This window comes from Denticeps clupeoides, unplaced genomic scaffold (assembly GCF_900700375.1).
Source record: "Denticeps clupeoides unplaced genomic scaffold, fDenClu1.1, whole genome shotgun sequence".
Classification (NCBI taxonomy): domain Eukaryota; kingdom Metazoa; phylum Chordata; class Actinopteri; order Clupeiformes; family Denticipitidae; genus Denticeps; species Denticeps clupeoides.
Window position 1 is genome coordinate 78,988 of NW_021629778.1, and position 21,908 is coordinate 100,895.

General features: G+C 43.7%; 1 pseudogene; it reads left to right on the forward strand.

The window, feature by feature from the left end:
* The window catches only part of LOC114773835 (SHC-transforming protein 2-like), a 44,326-nt pseudogene extending 23,454 nt beyond the window's left edge, over positions 1–20,872 (forward strand).
* The last annotated feature ends 1,036 nt before the right edge of the window (positions 20,873–21,908 follow it).

Genomic DNA, 21,908 nt, shown 5'->3' on the forward strand with positions numbered 1-21,908 from the left:
CTCTGTTGCCATCATGTGCCCCCTTCACATTTCTGTCTGACCCCCCTCATGTATGCCTGTCTAGTACTAGCCCTGCCAGGAAAACTAAGGAGAGAATTTCAGCGGTGAGACATGTCTCTGTGCCTCTGCATATACCATTACCTCCACGGGCTGATAAAGGTTTTGGTGCACTGCGTGAAAGCATCATTACTCTAACAGTTGGGGAAGCGACGCTAGGGGGCAGAGTGCCGAAGACAACATGCTCCACATCTCTGCTTCAGGTTCATATAAACATTTTGAGTTCTCACTGTGTTCCTGCATCATTTCGTTTGGCACGGGACTTGCTAGATATCTGTATTATGTTTATGTCATTGGACTTCCATAGATAGTCATGCCCAAAGTGATTGCCACAGTGAAACACATCACTCTTATCAAAGTAACCCAATGTTGTGTCTCCTCAGCATGTCACATCTTGGAGTGCTGTGATGGTCTAGCCCAGAGTGTCATCTGCACAATTGGTCAGGCTTTTGAGCTGCAATTTAAGCAATACCTGCACAGTCCACCTAAAGCCATCAAAACTGCAGAGAGGTAAGAACCTTAGTAACCAAAGTTACTGTAATTCAACATTTTCTTGAGGAAATAAAAATAAGGAACTTTAGCAATTACTAAGACAAAGATACCGGAATCAAAATCTTTGTATGTAGTCTCTCATATGGCCACACAGACACACACACAGACACACACCCCCACACGCACAAACACACACCATCATTAATTTGACACAATTATTCCTGGATTTATGTAGGCGTAGATCTAAAGCTTTGTTTCTAATTTTACTTTAGTATAAACTAAACTGATAGAATTTTCACCTTTTTAACTGTGATTCACACTTTATGCCAAACAGTCTTTAAAAGGTGACTGCGGTAACTTCGCAATAAATTACTCCAAAGAAAGGATGTCCGGGAATGTCCTTTTTTATTTCCATCATTCGGGCATGTTATATATATACACTGCTTTTCTCTACTGAAAAAGAAGAGACAACCCGTAGCAAATCCTGCATGTCCATTAATTCCAGTTGTCAGGGCTCCCTCAGCCTACAAGACAAGAATAGGTTTATCAATAAAATCCATATAATAACACTCGTCCCCATTAAATTCACCCTTGGTGAGCAGTGGGCAGCCATGACAGGCACTCACAGTGTGGTGCTTTGCTCAGTGGCACCTTGGCGGCTTGTAATTCAAACCGGCAACCTTCTGATTACAAGTCCGATTCCTAACCCGCTAGGCCACCACTGCCCTTGGTGCCCTTAAGCCTCCTTTATGGCCCTTATTTTCTCCTGTACTGGGCAGAGACATTCATCTGTGATCTTATGTCCCAGATAAGTCACACTTGGTGCCATGAACACACGTGTAATTTTTCAGTATCAGTACTGTCTCTCAGTCATCCATGACATGGTTATCTCAAAAAAGGTTATTCCACTGGCAACTAGACTTGTTATGGATTCTTTGCAATGTTTTGCCCTTTCATTCCATTCTCAAGTCTCAAGTTTGAGAAAGCTCTCTGGAATGGAAGGGTGAAACGTTGTCATGGATTCATAACAAGTTCAGCTGATTTATGATTGTAAAGATTTTGTTGAACACACCCCACACTCTCCCCTCTCTGATACAGGACCCCTGTTTTCACCCCTACTAACACAGACCTCTTCCAAAACTTTTTTGAATTAAGTCATTAAACACCAAAGTGTTCTTATTAACTAAGGTTAATGTCTGCAGAACATTTCCCTTAATGAACTAAGGTTTAAATCATTAACATATTGTTTTGTAATATACAGCAAATACAGAAGCAAAATTGAGAGCTTATGCCTTTAATATTTAAATACTGTGTTTACAAATTCTGGTTTGTGCTACATGATGCTGTATTGGTCCTCACACACCAAACCCTGTTCTTATAAACCAGACCTTATGTCAGGTATAACAAAAGATATGTGAACTGATTTGTTATAGACTACACCAGTTTTCCTGCTTGAAGAAATGTTAATCAGAATATTTACATTTACAGCATTTATCATACGCCCTTATCCAGAGCGACTTACAATCAGTAGTTTACAGGGACAGTCCCCCAGAGCAACTTAGGGTTAAGTGTCTTGCTCAGGGACACAATGATAGTAAGTGAGATTTGAATCTTCTGGTTTATAGGCGAGTGTGTTACGCACTAGGCTACTACCACGCTACCAAACAAATTTTTACAGAAAACAAACACAAACTACTTCACAGACCCCAACAAAAATGAAACACACTAATTTCATGAAAAAAAATGAAAAAAAGTGTTTATTGCAGAATTTAGTTATTTTACTTATTCTCTGAGCAGCAATGTTGTTCTCCATCTGTAGATTTTTACTCGTAAGAGCTCATTAATTACTTTAGAGATTTGGGGAAGACCAACCCTCAGTTTTTCTAGCACATCATCACATATCAACATGAACATTATCACCACATTTACATTTTAATCATTGAGAGTTGTGTGTTTTACACTTTTAGATGACTCCCTTCCTCAACTATATTAGAGTTACTCTTGGGAAGATTTTTGCATGACACTGTATGTTTAACAGTAATTTCACTAAGCAGTCAGTATGACTGTAATAACTGACCCAGCATATAGCATAAGTGCAAGTGTTCCAAGGTCCCATCATAATTAGTCAATACTATAAAGAAAAAAAAACACACATTCACATAACATTCACATAAGATTCAAAGAATAAATTTCTCTTTTGTGTTGCACGAAGTAGCATATGTACATCTTATTTTCTTCCACAGAACTGTAATCTTCTCCTGTGCTTTGCTGTCTTCTGTACTGCAGAATAAAGCTGTCTTTTTTAATATTAAATTTGCGAATATACCGCAACACGAAAGTGGCCATTTAAATCAAAATAATATTTAACAAATATTATTATGTGGTGATAACAATTCTATTCTTTTTTTCACTTTTAATGTTCTTACTGATTTGTTTCCATATCTTTGTGCTGATCAATGCTTCATAAATAATGCTAGATACATGGTTCTTTGAATTGTATCTCCTCTGTCTTTCAATCATGTTGCTATTAGAGGAAAATTATTTATTTCATAAATACATAAATAACACGATTAAATCAGTTATGGTTTTGAAGAGGAACATGCAATCTTTCCTTGAACAATCATTTAGAACTGAATACACAGTAAAACCTTTAGAATTCTTCTGAAGTTAAAACAAGATTGCCCCAAAAACTGGTTTAAAATGGGCAGTGTAAAACCAAGCACCTACCAAATTAGCCCATGGTATAAAGACAGAAAGGGAAAAAAAGGTCTTTTCACTTTCATTGAATCATTTTCCCAAAAATGAAACTTTTCTCATAATTGTGATAAAATGGCTTAATGAGGAGTAAACAGCATTTACATTTAACATTTAAGGCATTTGGCAGACGCCCTTATCCAGAGCGACTTACAACGTGCTTCCATCTTACCATAAATAAAGGGATCAATTCTGGTTCACTAGGACCCCCAACTATCTTTTTATTCACTGTTTTGTAGTTTCTGTACATAAGTCAGACAATAAGAAAGTTACAAGTTAATCTAAATATTCTCTAAAGAGGAAGGTCTTCAGCTGCTGTTTGAAAGTGCTCAGTGACTGTGTTGTTCTGACCTCAAGGGTAAGTCCATTCCACCACCGATGGGCCAAGGCAGAGAAGAGTCTAGATCAGTGACTTCCTTTTACCTTCTGAGATGGAGGGACCAGGCGAGCAGTAATGGAGGCTCTGAGAAGATGAGGTGCAGTGCAAGGTATAATAAGGGATGTGAGGTAGGATGGTGCTACTCCATGTTTGGAGACCACCATCAGTATTTTGAATCTGATGCATGCAGCTACTGGGAGCCAGTGGAGGGTACGTAGCAGAGGGGTGGTGTGGAAGAATTTTGGAAGGTTGAAAATCAGTCGTACTGCTGCATTGTAGACACAGCGCTCAAGGATTTTAGAAAAAAATGAGAGGAGAGAAACTGGTTGGTAATTGTTGATATCTGTAGAATCAGCAGAAGATTTCTTTAGGACTGGAAGATCCTGGCTATTTTAAAGGCAGATGGTACATGGCCAGATGTGATTGAGCTGTTTATGATATAAGCAATGAAAGGAATGACTTCAGGAGTGATGGTTTGGAGCATTGCAGAAGGGATTGGATCTAATGGACAGGTGGTTGGATTGCCATCTGAATGATTTCATCTGATGTGATACAGATTTAGAGCATTTGTAGAATCTTTGTCCAACACAGTCCTACAACTGAGCTTACAAACAGACAGTAAACAAGGTCTAGATTCCTACCTTCCCAGAAAAGACAAATACAATAATAGACTTGAAGCATTTAAACAAAATAAACAAATTAGGTTTAGTCAACAGTGGTACAGTTAACTTCATAAAAAAGGGCCTGAAAGTTGAATCATGGCAACTGGACTTTCTTTCTTTAATGTAGAGACGTAAAATTGACTTTTTACAATCCAACATCTTCTAAGTAATTTAACAGCAGCTGGGTCAAAAGAAACAAATTTACTCATGGAAAAAAAACACCCCTTCATCTGAACATTTACTTTATGTTCACAATAACATTTTCTCTTGTTTGCGTAAGGCAAACATCTTTGTCATTTTGTTTTCTGATTTTCAATGCATCGCTTTCATCCCTTAAAAGTGGCAGGTGCTCAACTTCATGGTTTGCTGATGTCTCAGCAGGACGGGATGGGACATGACTGGCCTCACCAAGTTTAGGTTGTTTAACATTTTTTGCTGGACAAACATGGTCTGAGGCTTTGGTTTTCAGAGAATCTGTTTTCAGCGGTGTGCGTAGATTTCCCATCTTCATTTTGAGTCTCTGTGTCAACTCATAGCACCCACTGAAGGATAATTTTTCTGCTAAGCAAGGGTGTTTCTTGATAAGTGCCTCTGAAACTTTACTGAAGTTTGCACTGCTGGGATAAGATTTCTACTTGTATATTTCATTACAAACCATCTCCAGAATATCAGACTTCATCTTGGGAGTGACAGCCAGCCTTGATCCTTCAAAAGAGCATTTCCTCTCTCTAATTGCAGTTCAGTGTTATAATAAAAGCATGGGATGATAAGTTGTTTTGGCCACTGTTGATTTTCTCGTAGAGACTGTTTTGTTTTTAGGAAACAAAATCTTTACAATGCCAAGACTCTCAAGTTCTCCAGTTTCTGTCAAATTTACAAACAAATCCACCAAATCTTTGTCCTGATACTGTAGTCTGAATCTGTAATTTAATTCACTGATTCAGGAATCCCATCTGGCAAAAGCAACTTTCACTGACAACAATGTCAGGCTTTAAGTCCTCTTCAGAGATGATTTGTGTTTTCTTGCCTTGTGTGTTCTGAATGATCCATAAATATTGGTTTTGTATGAGCACTCACTAAAAACACAAGGAACAGTTTCAGTATTTTTCAGGTGCTGTCTAATGTGATGGATGTAGCCTTTAAACAATGATGTGTGTTTGTATTCACAAAGCAAGCATTTATAAGTTGTCAATGCATCTTTTTGAAGGGAATGCTGAGGAGGCCTCCTTGACACATGGCTCTTCAGAGAACTCCAAGTATTAAATAAACAAGGACAGTCTGAATAAACACAAGGATAGGGATGATGACATCCAAAATTCCTATGATCAATCTTAAAATGCTTGAGAAGCACAGAACGCTTGACTGTGGAGACATCACAATCTTTGCATTTCCACATTGAGTTACTTGTGAATGGTGAGGCTCACATAAAAGTAAACAGATGACTATTTACTGCGATATGTTAAAATAGGTGTTTAGGCACATCACTTAAGATGTGTTTGGTATCAGAGAATTGTGCTGACCTTGTTAAATGTTAGTAATGTATTTAAACTCATCTGATGTTACCTAGAAGTTGCAGGAATGAATAGTTTTGAATGTATTAACACAGGTAGATTGCTATTGCAGTAATATGTAAATATTGTATGTATGTCACATACAATATGTATGTATGTATTACAGAGCTCTCTCTCTGCTGATCTAAAGATAAGGACAAATGGACACACCTTTTTTCAATTTACCCTACAACGTTAATCTGCGAACTTAAATTCAGCATGAGCCACAACCATGGATGTTGACGTTTGCAAACACAGATAAACACACATAAAACATACTGAATGATAAGAAACCAAATCAACATACCTAACAGGTGTTACACACAGCACTGGATAAAGACTGGTAGCAGAATTCCTAGTAACTGCAGCATGTGTGGGAGAGACTGAATGCAGTGACTCCCTGAGTGGCATGTTAATTTGTTCCAGATGTGATAAAGCACTTGTGTTTATAAAGCATTTTAACTCAACAAAGGAGCCGACGGAAGTGCTGTACATTAAAATTAAAATACCAGGGACAAAAAGTTACTAAAATGAAGATAAAAAAAACATGCAGCAATTTGAATTAAAAAAAATAGTTTTTAAATGAGATTTAAACACATTGAGCATGGTCATTCCAAAGACGAGGGGTGGTCACTGCAAAAGCTCTGTCACCTCTGAGCTTCTAATGGGACTTAGGAACAGGTAATAGTCTCTGGTCTGAAGACCTGAGAAAACGGGTGGAGTGTAGGAATGGAGTAGGTCTGACAAAGCCGTTCAGTGATTTAAAAACAAATAAAATAATTTTAAAACAGACTCTAAAACAGACATGGAGCCATGTATTCAGGCTAAGATCAGGGTTATGTGATCTCGCCTGTTTGTACCAGTAAGAAAATGTGCAGTTGCATTTTGTACTAACTGAAGGCAAGATAGAGATGTCTGGCTGATCCAAAAAGCAATGAATTACAAAAATCAAGGCTGGACGTAATGAAAGAGTGAATCACTGTTTTCAGATTTAGTTTGGAAAGGACTTGGCCAGGCGCCTCAACTGAAAAAAAAGCATGATTTTACAATAATGTTAACCTGTGCATCCATTTTCAGAGTTGAGTCCATTTTTACACCTAGGTCTGTAATAAATGATTTTTCACAAGGGGCTCGGGAAGCTAGGTCAATACAGGGGTCACCACTACCAGAAAGCATACATTTAGGTCTCATTTAGGTCCAGGAAATTTAAGGCTTGAGGAGAGGAGAGCTGGATAGAGCACCCCTTGTTACTCTTAAGGGGAAAGTAGACTTGACAGTCATCTGCATAGCAATGAAAAGAAACATTGTGTTTTCGAAAAATAGTTCCAAGAGGAAGTAATTATAATGAGAATAAAAGAGAAATAATAAATAAGAATAAAGCACTGTGTTACCCCCCACAAAGTGCTGCTGAAGATGAGAAAGAGTCCTTAATAGAGACGAAGAGGCTTCTATCACACAGATATTTGAGAGCTGGACCCCTAATACCCAGCCAATGCTCCAGCCTTGAAGCAAGAATATCATCAGCAATTGTATCAAAAGCTGCTGTAAAATTGAGAAGTACACGTCCCCAGAATCATTTGCTAAGATTATGTCATTAAAGACTTTTAACAGAGCAGATTCTGTACTGTGATGTGATTTAAACCCAGACAGAAAAACTTCCAGGATTAGATTTTTTCAAAAAGTTTAGATATCGGCCTTTGAAATCGGCCTAAAGCTTGATTAGCAGTGGTATCAAGACCTGTTTTTTTTAACAGGGGTTGAACAACAGCATGCTTTAAACTTTTGGGCAAACACTGCAACATTCAGTGGTGCAATTGATGGGTGGTCAAGTGGTGGCACGATCTGGGCTCTAATGCAATCCACTTTTTCCATAAAAAATGCTTAAAAAAGATTCAGCCTTTAATGGCACAGGTTCCTGAGAGTTAAGAATGGAATTTAGCGTGTTAAAAAGTTGGCAGGGATTATGTTAATTTTTAGATATTAGGTTAGAATAGAATTTGGTTCTAGCCACTTTCACTGGCCTCTGATATTGCCACCTGTGCTCATAGACCATTTCAAGGAAACTTGCAAGCATTTTTTTTTTGCTCAGCACCCCTATACTCTCGTCTGATAGTGGTGTCATTTAAATCAGAGTAATTGCTCCTCGGGGTTGCCAGACAGCGAGGGTTGGTTACACATAAAAGAGCCGCAAAATTGAGCAGTAGTGGAGGGTTTTACAACACGGCAGGGCCGAGCAGCAAGAAATGGCTTCACAGTTTTAACAGCAGAAGTAAAATCAAATAAAACAGGCTTCTGATATGAGGACCCTGCGTCTCCAACTTCCAGGTTACCTACTGATATCACGTGTTATAACAAGGTCCACTGTATGCACCCGCTCCTGAGTGGGCCCATTTATAGATTGCTCTAGATTAAAAGAGTCCAGTAGATTCAGGAAGGCTTGTCCGGGCAGCAAACGTGTATACTAAAATCTCCCACGCTGATTGTATATGGGATTGAAATTTGCCAGGAAGTCCAAAAAGTCACTTAAGAAGTCTTTATGGTATGTAGGCAGCCGATAATGCACCGCACAGAAGATCGCAGGCAAATGTCCCAGTTCAAAGAGTGAGATTTCAAACGATGTAAAAGGAACATGCAAGAAGATTTGTTTGCAGTCAAATTTGGATTTAAGTATTGCTAAGCCACCTCCACGACCTGAACACCATGAGGAATTAAAATATGAACAGTCATTGGTAGCAGTTTGTCTAGCGGGCTGGACTCACCAGGGGACATCCAGGTTTCTGTCAAGCAAAGAAAGTCCAGTTCATGTAAAGTAAAAAAAGGATGTAGGTTTTGTTTACCAGTTATCTGGCATTCATCAAGCCCAGCCTGCAAGGGTCCAGTCCTTGTTGGACCATAAAGACCTTGGGTTGGCGAGACAGGCTCGGCGTCAGCTTCGCCAGCTGCCCGCTGAGTTGGAGCTGAAGTTTGCCAGAGAAAGGTTGGAATTCCAGAGGAGAGTGGAGGAGAAAAGGCATGATTTTTAGGGCCAGGCTGACTCCACTTTGCAGTTCCAAAGAAGTGTAGGATGGTTGTAAGTTAACAGTGAACAAGCAGTAGCTATGGCACATTAAAACAAGACAAAACGATGAAACACGCGTAGAAAGGGTAGTGACTGATGTCAGGCCACACAGGCATCATCTTGGACACACACACTCAATAGAACAGCCAACAAACATGCTGGCATTACAAGAAAATGTAGTTGGACACTCAGTCATGCATTCACTTTTACTTTACTTTCCATAAGTGTTGTCTGCAGGGCAGTGTGTGCCCCCTCCCAGACCCTCTCTGCCCATCTAAACCGCTCGTTCTACTCAGTGCTCATGGCAGGGACTCACCCAGAGCGTCACTAATGTGTGTGTGTGTGTGTGTGTGTGTGTGTGTGTGTGTGTGTGTGTTTGTGTGTCCAGAGCATTGCATCTTCCATGCTTTTTTTTTCTGTTTTTGGTCAATTACAGTCCTATGTCTGTGATTATATTTAGTATCCTACACTCATCTATGCACAAATCAGATTTGTTATTTTTAATTCTAAACAAATAAATATTTTTACTGTTTCTGTGTTAAGGACTGAAATTTTTAGAATACAGTAGTTTATTAAGACTGGTTGTCTTTTTTTGCTGTGGTTGTTTATCATTATTTATATTGTTTGTTACAACTGTAACAGAAATATCAGAACAGACGAGTCCGCATGGGGTGATGATGATGACTCTTCAGAGCATGACTACTACAACAGCATCCCAGGGAAGTTCCCCCCTGTTGGGGGTGTGGTTGATTCAAGACTCAAACTCTCCACCTACAGCTCAACACAAAGTGGAACCGCACAGGTCAGCTATAAGTCTTCGTAAAAAATATATTCTACAACTATTTGTATCTATCTTATTATGTATGGCGTATTTTCAAAGCACAATATATGCAACAAAGTGTATGGGGAGTGTTTGAGAATGTCAGATTTACTAGCTAATTAGAAATATTGAATTAAATGCTTAACAACAACATTTATTTCTTATATAGCCCAAAATCACATACAGTATGAGTCAATGGGTTTTGACGAGCCCTATAGTTGACACCCCCCACACTTGACCCTTCTGCACACAGGGAAAAACTCCACAGAAAAAAAACTCTAGGAGAGAGAAAAAAAGAAAAGAAGAAACCTTGTGAAGGAGTGATACAGAGAGGGACCCCCTTCCAGGGTAGAGTGAGCCTGCAAATGGTGTCAGTGCAGGGCTGGTGATGATTTGTACAATATAATAATAAGTCCTACAGTTGTAGGGTTGGAGAAGTCCAGAATGTAGTCCAATGTCATGGTTTAGATTACGTGTTCATAATGATGCTACTGGTCCACTTGAAGATCCCTGAACCTGTAGTTGTAACGGTGGTGGTGGCTGTGGTGACCCTCTGGTTTGTTTCATGCTATGTCCTCGTTTAGCAGTTGTCAGAAACCAGGATTTATTTGCTTGACTCTTCACTGGAGCCTGCCAGTAGTCTGTACGCTTGATTCCGTGTCTCGGAGAAAACAAACAGAAGCAGCGGCAGACGGTGGCACTGTACGACCAATACTGAAATATGTGGTGATAGTAGTATATTTAGTAGTATATTTAAGGGGCAATGGTGGCCTAGCGGTTAAGGGAGCGGCCCTGTAATCAGAAGGTTGCCGGTTCGAATCCCGATCTGCCAAGGTACCAGGGTGATGGGTTACATGCAGAGGACAAATTTCACTGTGTGCACCGTGTGCTGTGCTGCTGTGTATCACATGTGACAATCACTTCACTTTCACTTTAATATTGGTGCTACAGTGGCCCGGTACCCTAACTAGGACAGCCTAACTAGGGTGAATTTAACTTTGTCTGTGTCTGTGTCTAACAGGGGGACTCTGTGATGAACTGGACTTTATAATTGACACTGTCAAAGTGAAGTGAAATGAGTGTTTAGGACTTTAACAAAAAGCCAGAGACAACAGCTAAGTTTTGAGATTGGATTTAAACACTGAGACTGTGTCTGAGTCCCGGACACTGACAGACAAGCCGTTCCACAACTGCGGTGCTCTATAGGAGAAGGATCTGCTTCCAGCTGTGACCTTCTGTACTTTTGGTACCAGTAGTGACCCTGCACCCATTGATCGAAGGGGGCATGGCGGGTCGTAAAGAACTAAAAGTTCATTCAAGAATCTATGTGCAGATTTGATTGGGTTGGAAGTCGGTTTCTTGTCTCCAAGATACAGATAGCTAGCAATTTCTTATTCATATCTGTATATTTATTTGAAGCCAAAAAGACAAACGTCTACATTAGTGAGCCTGACTCAAGATCTGCATCATTATAGTGCCACAACAATTAAGCATTTAGATTCTTTGGGTTTCTCAGTACCTATTGTGCACCTCCACTGCCTCCAGGGGTGTCACGGACATGTCATTCCTGATCACTGAACCCAGTGTAACTGGTATGAGGAGTGAAAAATGAAGCACAGGGTGGACATGTACGTTAGGGGGCAGTTTCAGTTTAAATGTGACGGTGTTAATCTAAAACGCAGCAAAAACAGGGCAGAGAAAACGTGAGGTAAGCTTTGTGCTGGGAAGCCGCTTCCTTTTACCGATGGTTTTTAAAATTGCTGTCTGCAGGGCAGCGTGTGCCCCCTCCCAGACCCTCTCTGACCATCTTGTCAACATGAGCCATTCCAGACAATTCTTTGTCCCATGGACACAGCAGGGGATGATAGCCAAGCACATATCAAAAAGGTGTTAAGCCTGTGGAGGATTGATGTAAGGAATTTTCGGCATACCGTGCCTAAGTAGTACACCCAGACATGCTGACAACTTTGCAGTATGGCCTTAGGAATCTGCTTGTCGCTGAGACAAGAAACATCAGGAAAATAAAGTTCACACCCCAATAGTTATGTTTTCATCAAAGAAATTTATGACAAAATGTCTTTGTAATTTTTGATGCGATGACGATGAGACGAGACATCTCATGTTGGTTGCCACTGGTATTCTCTTAGACTAGTCTACTCCTATCATTGTACTCCTCACCTGGTTGCTACCACACACACCAAAATTACTGGAGTAGTTTTTGTTACTTATTCTCCTTACATTGTCACGTAATTATTTGTACTTTTTACAAAAATAGCCCTGTTACCCCCTATTTCAGTTTGGCTTGTTTTCATTCCAGTTACATAAATTATTTTATGTTAATATGTATATATGTGGTGTGAAGGTGTCTCAACTGCCAAAATGTCCCAGCTGTCTGGATTGATGGCACCTGGGGACTTGTACCCAATCAGGATTTTATATAATAAAATCCTTTTATTATATAAAACGGATAATGTATAAAATATATTATCAATTTTCGTGAACTTGTCCTTCTTAGTGGACTTGACAACTGTTGTGTGTTTTGAGTTGTGTGTTGGGTTCCGCCGCATTTTTTGTGAACTTGACCATCGCGGCGTGTTTATTTGTGTTAATTAATAAATCCTTGTTCCCAGAATGTCCCGTCTCTACGCTTCCTTCCCCCATCAGCTCACTGACATGACAGAATGTTCGAGCCCACACCAAAAGCACACGGACAAAAAGCAAGGAAGTAGACCATGGAGAAGAGCGCATCCAATTGTGGTAGGTGCGGGCACCAGCGGGGAGAGCTGGATGGTCGTCCGTGGGGTCGGAGAGATCCGCAGCCAGATGCGGCGGGACCGTGATACGACCCCCACGTAGTGGTTGAGCAGTTTCTTCCCGGCAATGCAGGGGGTCAAGCCGTGGTGAGAGTGTTGAGAATCCACGAAACCCGGAAGCTGCAACGGAGGCCTTGGGGAGATGGCCGGAGTACTGTGCATGGGAGCTGATCGCGCCTTGGCTCAAGCGGGTAAGCAAGGTGAACAACCCATGGGACATCGACCCCTTGAGAATCCGCGAAACCCAGAAGCTGCAACGGAGGCCTTGGGGAGATGGCCGGAGTACTGTGCGTGGGAGCTGATCGCGCCTTGGCTCAAGGGGGTAAGCAAGGTGAACGACCCATGGAACATCGACCCCTTGAGAATCCGCGAAACCCGGAAGCTGTAACGGAGGCCTTGGGGAGATGGCCGGAGTACTGTGCGTGGGAGCTGATCACGCCTTGGCTCAAGGGGGGTAAGCAGGGTGGACAACCAACGGTACATTCCAGTCCATTTTAACATCCTGTGGCATGTACTTTGCTGCTCTTCCCTCCCTCTCAGACGCCAACAAGATACTGAGACTGAGGGCGGAGTTTGATCAGCCAGAGTTTGAACCCTGCCGTCACAACCACACCCAGTGCCAATCAGGATCCTGTGCAAGAAAACTCAGCACTCAGCGGGTGATGAGAGGGTTGCGCCTCCCGTGATCCTGGCTGTGCCCCCTGATGAGGTCCCGGAGATCCCAGAGAGGGAACCAGATGGAGGGAACCTCTCTTCTTTCTGTCTCTGTCTGTGGTGTGCGTATGTTTGGTGTGTGTCACCCCCACTTCCCCTCTTTATGTCCATCTGATGGCGACCAAGCAGCGGAGCAGAATCCCAGGGAGGAAGTTCCTGAGCCGACTGCACTGGTCCAGGTCGAGGTGGACCCAAGGTTCCCCTAAGTGGGGGGGTGCAGCTCGGGTTGGGGGCTCCTCCTGAGGGGAGGGTGGGTGGTGAAGCAATGAAGCTGGGTTCTCTGGTAGCCTGTAAGTAGGGCAGGCCAGGCATGGCCCTGCGTCCGCTTCCAAAGGGGCGGAGCGCACAGAGCCCCCTGGAAGGCATCAGGACCCAGCTGAGACAGGCAGGATGAGGGCCTGCTTGTCCCAATGGACGCAGAAGGGATGGTGGTGAAGCCCCTCACTGGCACCAGGGACGTGCAGCGGGAGGGGCTGTACGTGCCCAGAAGGCATCAGCCTGGGGTGCAGTGAACGGTTACCGGAGGGTCCGGGACCACCTCCCTGTGCGATGCCAGGAGAGAAAGTGGTCGCTCTGCCAGCAGGGACGTGCAGCAAGAGGGGCTGCACGTGCCCAGAAGGCATCAGCCTGGGGTGCAGTGAACGGTTGCCGAAAGGTCCGGGACCGCCTCCCTGTGTGGTGCCGGGAGAGAAAGTGGTCGCTCTGCCAGCAGGGACGTGCAGCGACAGGGGCTGCATGTTCCCAGAATACAACAACAACAAAAACATTTATTTCTTATATAGCCCATAATCACATACAGTATGTCTGAATGGGCTTTGACAAGACCTGTCTTGACACCCCCACACTTGACCCTTCTGCACACACGGAAAAACTCTAGGAGAGAGAAAAAATGAAAAAAAGAAACCTTGGGAAGGAGTGATAGAGAGAGGCATCCCCTTCCAGGATAGAGTGATCCTGCAAGTGGTGTCAGTGAAGAGTTTGTGATTGTCGATAAGAAAAAAAAAAAAAGTCATTTAGCAGTTTAGCAGTTTTCCTAAGTTTGATGGGTAACCAGTGCAGTGATTGGAAGACTGGGGTGATGTGGTCAAATTTCCTAGTTCTAGTTAGAACTCTGGATGCAGCATTCTGTACTAGCTCGGGTTTCCTCATGAACCTACTAGAGCATCCAGACAGTAATGCGTTGCAGTTATCTAACCATGATGTAATAAATGCATCGACCAACTTTTCTGCATCATGCATTGAAATTATATTTCTTACTTTTGCAATATTTCTAAGGTAAAAAACTGCTATCCTAGTGACATTATCTACATGTGAATTGAATAAGAGACCTGTATCAATGATGACACCTAGATCCTTTACTTCAGTACTTGGTGAGATAAAAAGGCTATCCAGAGTTATGATGTAGTCAGCCATCTTATGTCTAGCTGCTTTAGACCCAATTACAAGAGCTTCCCTCTTATCAGGGTTTAACTGAAGAAAGCTGGTGACCATCCACTGTCTAATGTCCTTCAGACAATTCTCTATTCTGTTCAGCTGCTGCCTCTCATCTGGCATTGCTGATAGATACAACTGTGTGTCATCAGTGTAGCAATGAAAGCTAATACTGTGTTTGCGGATGACATCACCTAAAGGTAACATGTATAAGTAAAATAGTAATGGACCTAGGACAGGACCTTGTGGAACACCAAACTCTACTTTACTATGTGAAGTCGAATCACCATTGGTGTCCCCAAACTGATACCGATCCATCAGATATGATCTGAACCATATAAGGGATGTTCCCTTAATCCCAACAACATTCTCTAACCTGGCAAGGAGAATAGCGTGATCAAAAGTGTCAAATGCTGCACTCAGGTCAAGCAGAACAAGCAGCGAGATGCGTCCCTGATCAGAGGCTTCATGGATATGTTACTGTCTAGGTATGCGCTCAGTGCATACCTTGATATTGGCCTTCTCATCTCATGCTCCTTATCCTTAGGCCTATAATTTGAAAGCTGACTTCAATCAAGATCAGTTTTTTTAATCAGCGGTCTGGTGACTGCTACCTTGAACAAACTTGGTACTAAGCAAAGAGTTAATCATTTTGAGGATAGGTTTTATAACATCAGGTGCTATTTGTTTAAGGAACCTTGTAGGAAGTGGATCCAATGCGCAAGTCATTGATTTGAAAATTAGTTTAATTAGTTCATGCTCTTTAATAAGGTTGAAGCGTTCTAATCGGTGGTCAGCTATTTTAAGATTGTTTTCCATAGAAATATCGACAGAGATGTTTGTTGTTCTTCTAATCTTGTCTCTATTCATAACTATTTTAGTATTAAAGAAATTCCTAAAATTGTCGCAACTATGATGATATTGAGTGGTAGTATCCGTTTCTGTCTTATTCCTGGTTATCTTGACTATAGTGTTAAAATGCACCAGCCTGGGGTGAAATGAATGGTCGCTGGAGGGTCCGGGACCACCTCCCTGTGCAGGGCAGGGAGAGAACCTGGTCGCACTGCCAGCGGGGACGTGCAGTGAGAGGGCCTGCACGTGCCCAGAAAGCACCAGACAGGGGTGCCGTAAATGGTTGCCAGAGGATCCGGAATGACCTCCCTGCGCGGTGCAGCAAGAGAAGCTGGTCGCTCTGCCAGCAGGGACGTGCAGCGTGAGGGACTGCATCTGGAACCCGGAATGGTCGGCCCTGATGTTTTCTGTGTGCAGGTTGGATGAACAGAGGCCAACTGTGGTTTCCTTTGTGGACATTTATTGAAATTGACCTTCTTTGTAATACACAAAAGATGTGCAGGTGAAGTCCACATAATTGGGAGTCTGTTTTCTCGAGGCTTACGTATCCAGCACTGGCGTGTACGAATGAGGCTACACATTGTTGACCCTATTGGACACTCCTTCCGACACCATTCGTTCGCCAAACTAATTATGTAAGAGCATCACCTTTATATTTAGGTGACGTTCTCACATTTAGTGATTACGGGGACACACTGCCTAAAGTTATTACAGTCAAGTTTTTGAGTTAAACTGAGATTTTTTATTCATGGGCATTTGAATGGAAATCATAAATTAGTGAGATGGCAAGGTGTTTCATGGTTGTGCAGGACCAGGAGAGTAGGACCATTGTGTATCTCAGGTGTTTGGACAACAACAGGGCAGTAAGTGTTCTTCACTTTTTTAAAGAAGGAGTACAGAATTTTGGTTTACCCTCTAGGATAAGGTGCAACCATGTGGTGAGAAAAAATGCCAGATGGCCAAAGGAACAGGCAGGAGAAGTGTCAGTTTAAAATTGTTCTGTTGATGGGTAGAAAATGGCCCACTAGGCAGTAGCACGAAATAAATAATTTTTCTGTTTTTAGTTACTGTAACATTTTAAGTCACATTAAAACGGAAAAAAAATAGGAAGAAATCAGTGCTACACTATGTAAGTGTATACACTAAAAATGAACACATTGGCCCTTTAAAAAAATAAAAGGAATTAAGAATTCCAACTTAAAACAAGTTTTATACAATAATTACAGCATGTGAATCAAGTGAATTTGGCACTTGATTCACATGCTGTAATTATTGTATAAAACTTCTCTCTTCTGCACTCTCAAACACTGACGATTCTTTGAGAGCTGGCATCAGCGTTCTGAGAACTCGTTGGACCTCCTAAATCTGCTACCTTACACGCTAGGCCATCTAGAGTGTAAGGTCATTGTAAAGCCAAATCATCAGAAAACCTCACACTAATTCTGTGACAAGTGTTGTAAGACTACCTTTTAAAGCCTCTAATTGTCCCATCAAGAACTTGCAAGTTGCATTGTAATTAATTTGTGCGGCCAAGGTGTAAAGCTGACATGCATGCATTTATACTACTGAAAACTCACACACACAGGTGTGATACAGGTGAAATGGATGCACACACATATGAAAGGCGCACACAGATACAGCTGAAATAGACGCACACACAGGTGAAATGGACTTTTGTAATCACACTTTTGTAATTACTTACAATATTTGTAATTATCAAGGTCAATAGCAGTTGCACAAGCATTTTACTGCATATCATACCGTCTATGACTGTATATGTGACAAATAAAAATTTGAATTTGAAGAATCTGAATCAGAAAGCTTTATTAATCCTGAAGGAAATTGCTTATGCTCAAATGCACAGAGAAAACATATAATGTAAGTACAATGTATGTACAAGACATACAAGTACACAGAGAGACAGACATACATTTATGGAGTATAAATAAAAATAAGCAGTAAAACTGACCTCCACCTAAGTTCATTCTAAACTTCATATGCCCCTGCAGAAAACTCCCTAGGGTTTGAAAGCTAACCAAAGGCTTGGGAGGTATGGGAAGAAATGAGATAAGACTAGCAAAGGCCCAGCCAAGGCATAATAAATTATAAGGAGCGGTGGTATGGCCAACTATCACAAGCTTAAAATGAATTAATTTCACTGAAAAATGATTTATCATTTAATCAAGACAGAAAGGTAAAATTTGGCAAGACAAAAGTTTTGTAGCCTATACAGAAATTAAACAAATTTACTGCAAATACAAAAATATGTCAGCAAATTAAGTAGTGGTGTTGTGAGATATATCTTGTATGACTTCCATGAGCTTGAAGAACTGCATCCATGCGGTTTTGGCAAGGATTCATACAATTTATTGATGAAGTCATCAGGAATAGCAAATAAAGCAGTCTTGCATGCCTCCCAGAATTCATCATTATTCTTTGGTTTCGTCTTCCATGCTTCCTCTTTCATCCTACTATAGTGTTAAATGCATCCTGAAGAGGGACCGTGCGGTGAATGATGGGTCCTGAGGAGACCGAATGACCATCCACGGAGGTGATTGTGAGAGGACTTGTGAGGAGTTCCAGGGGAATGTGATGTTGTCGGACGAAGGAGCGGTCTATGAAATTTCCAGCCGCCCCGGAATCCTCAAAGACTGTGGTGGAGATGACTCGCTGATTCCATTCCAGGACGGCCGGGAGAGTGAGTCGGGAGGTCGGTGTCATCAGATGTGGAGGATAGGACCCAGCTGACCGCGCCACGCCGATGCTGGGTGTCCCGTTTCCCCAGACGAATAGGGCAGGTCAGCCGGAGGTGTGAGGGGGAAGCGCAGTATGCACACAAACCCTCCCGAAAACGCAGCTGCTTTTCTTCGGGTGTGAGGGTTGTCCATCACAGCTGCCTGGGTTCCCTCCTATGGTCTGGAGGAATGACGGTGGGCTGAGGTGGTGAGAAAGGCGGTCGGGGAGTCTGGTGCAGGGTTGGAGTGGGGGCTGCAGTTTTCGGGAGTGCCAGCAGGCACAATCCTCAGCACGAGTTGTATGAGGGCCTCATACGTTGCTGACATCTCCCGGCTGACCATCTCCCCACGAATTTGTGGGGCCAGTCTCTCATAGTACATCATCCGGAGGGCGTGGTCGCCCAGCGTAGTCTTTGCAGTTAGGGTCCAGAATCTTGCGGTAAACTGGCTGACAGATGAGGAACCCTGGCGCAGACGGTAGAGCTGCGACACGACGTCTTCCACACCGTTCGGATGGCAGAAGGTGATTTTCAATTCCTCCACGAATTCGGAATATGAGAGGACGCAGAACTGGGTGAGCTGATTCGCAAGGCCACCCACTCCGCCGCGGGACCAACGAGCAGGGTGAATAATAAGGCGATTCATGATCGGGACTGGGGTAGCGGCTAGGCTGCAGCTCGAAAATCAACGAGAGAGGGGTGAGGAGTGACTCGCCGCTCCCCTCGGTCCCGTTCCAGCGCTCCGGGAGCAGCAAACTGGGTTCGGGAACCGCGGCAGGGCGAGGGCTCTGCGCAGCATTCGCCGCTTCATGCTCGGTGCACGACAGTCATCTCATGTAGACCTCCTGCGACAGACATCCAAAAAGATTCTCCTGCCACGCTACTTGATCGCATAAAGCAGCGAGTTGTGAAGCGCGTACTTCCGGCTCAGTCATTCTGTCACACGAACCGGGATCAGAACGAGAGAGGCGTGTAGGAGGAGACGAAAAACGTCGGTGCGGCGGGACGCAGCGAGGCAGGTAAGTTCCTCCGCGTTTATCTGCGAACGCGAACAGCGCGAGCCGCAACACCACACTGATGTTGTCGTTCGCGTTTTAAGACACAAGACAGGGCAGAACAGGGTGACAGGAAGGAGTTCGAGAATCAGGAGAACAGAGAGGACAGGTACTCATACACCTCGGGGCCGAGTCAAATGACGTGCGTCCTTCAATGACTGAGTAGTTGGCAGCTGCTCTCTAGCCTAATTTATAGGAGTCACGTTACCTCGTTTCCGTGTTACTCCCGGTCACATGATGGAGTCATGTGACAGTTCATGAACCTGTGTGTGATCATGACCTGGCAACGTCGTATGTGTATTTTGAGTTCTGGCAATTGCCACAGACCTGCGGGCTAGTTTTTATTTCTTCCCTTTATGTCCACTGTTTTCGGCTATCGCGCCGCATTTATTTGGGGTGGTAGTGGCCTAGTGGGTAACACACTCGCCTGTGAACCAGAAGACCCAGGTTCAAATCCCACTTACTACCATTATATCCCTGAGCAAGACACTTAACCCTAAATTGCTCCAGGGGGGGACTGTCCCTGTAGCTACTGACTGTAAGTTGCTGTAAGGGCGTCTGATAAATGATGTGAATGTAAATTATTTATTTATAATAAAAAAATTAAATAAAATAATATATACCAAAAGCGCTTAGCCAGGCATGGTGAGTGCAGGCGCCAGCAGGAAGCGCTGGAGGGACGCCTGTGAGGTAGAGATCCGCGGCGAGATGCACCACCCGTTCTGGTGGACCGCTTTCTTCCCGGCGAGCCATGGCGTGGCGCCGCGCAATGACGTCAACCCCTGGAGAGTCAGTGAAACCAGGAAGCGGCAACAGAGGCGTTCCTCCAGTGGAGCGATGGGCCAGAGTACTGCCTGTGGGAGCTGATCGTGCCCTGGGTCCGATATGTCAGCAGGGTGGACAACCCTCAGGATCACCAGTGGGAGGACACGAATGACGAAAGCGACAATGACGTGGATTGGTGGGCGGTTGGGGCCGGGATGGCTCCGGCCATCCGTGACGACCCACATGACTTCCGGGGTTATGAGGAAGACAAAGGAGACACGGACTACGATGAGCCATGATGCGGGATGGGCGTTCGGTGCTGGGATGACTCCTTCCATTGCTCCCGTCCAGGTTCGTTGCGAGGTCCGGGGAGACCCACGTCACTCCCAGAGGTGTGAGGACAGCAAGGAGGAAGACGGCGACGAGGAGGTAAGCTGGTTGAACATGGCGACGGGAGGTCAGCCAGCAACTGCGCTGGTGGGACTGCCTCGCGGGGAATCCGCCTCTCCATCTCTGGTCACTCCCCATCTGAACGGCCCTGCCAGTCATATATAAGATCCTGTGGTGTGTACTTTGCTGTTCTTCCCTCCCTTTCAGACACGGAGAAGATCACCACTATCCTCACGCATCTGGGGCTGGGGTGCATCCCTATGGCAGAAGGGAGAGACAGACAGAATGGGTTTTCAGGACTTCCTGGAGAGACTGAGGGTGGAGTTTTTTTCGGCCAGAGCCTGAGCCAGGGATCGAACTCTGCCCACCACCAACCCAGCGCCAGTCAGGATCTGGTGCAAGAAGGCCCAGCGCTGGTGGGCAGCGAGACGGTTGTACCTCCGGTGATCCTGGCTGTACCCCCTGAGGAGGTCCCGGAGAGCCCAGAGCGGGAACCAGAGAGAAGCCGGTCGCTCTGCCAGCGGGGTCGTGCAGTGAGAGGGGCTACATGATCCCAGCAGGCACCTGCGCAGGGCAGGGACGACGCAATAGGCGTCAAAGGGGACATGCGGAGACAGGGCCCGCATGTACCTGGAAGGATCGTCCTTGATTTATGTATGCAGGTTGGAGGGTCGGGGACCACCATTTAGGACCATGCTGTGGAGCCAGCCCGAGGGTCCGGGGCCACCATGCGGAACCACACCAGGGAGCCAGCCTGATGGGCTGGGTCCTCCAAAGGGAGGACACAACAGAAGCCCTGTGGTTTATAAAATAAATGTATCTTCATTGGAACCTCTCAACCATGCCAGCAATGCACTGTATTACACTAAAACACTTCTCCACATAAGAAACAAGAAACATTTTTCTAAACAAAGAACCAAATGTTGTTCATTATTCAGCCTCTCTTAAACCATATTAGCACAAAGCCAGCTCTTCAATCTGCGCAATGCACTAAACCTCTCTCCGCTTCACATGAAGACACTGGTACCACCAACAAGATTCTGATGAGCACCTCCACCTGATCAAACAAGCCCTGCACCTATAAATATAAACACATCACGCTGCTTAAGCTAACAATTATGTTGCCTATGTGAAACTTTGCACAAAGGAGCTGAACTGTCCTGTGTTGTGCTTGTTGAACAAATGTAGTGATCAATAATCAGTTTTAATGCATTAAACACATGACTGAATGCATAAAAAAACTCACCAGGCAACTATATACATGCCAATCAGCACTGCTCTACACCTCACAGTGCACTTTGGGTTGTTATAAGACTTGTTATAACTCTTAAACAGTGTGTTTTTAAGTAGCAAAACTTGTATTGTGCATTCAACAAACATTA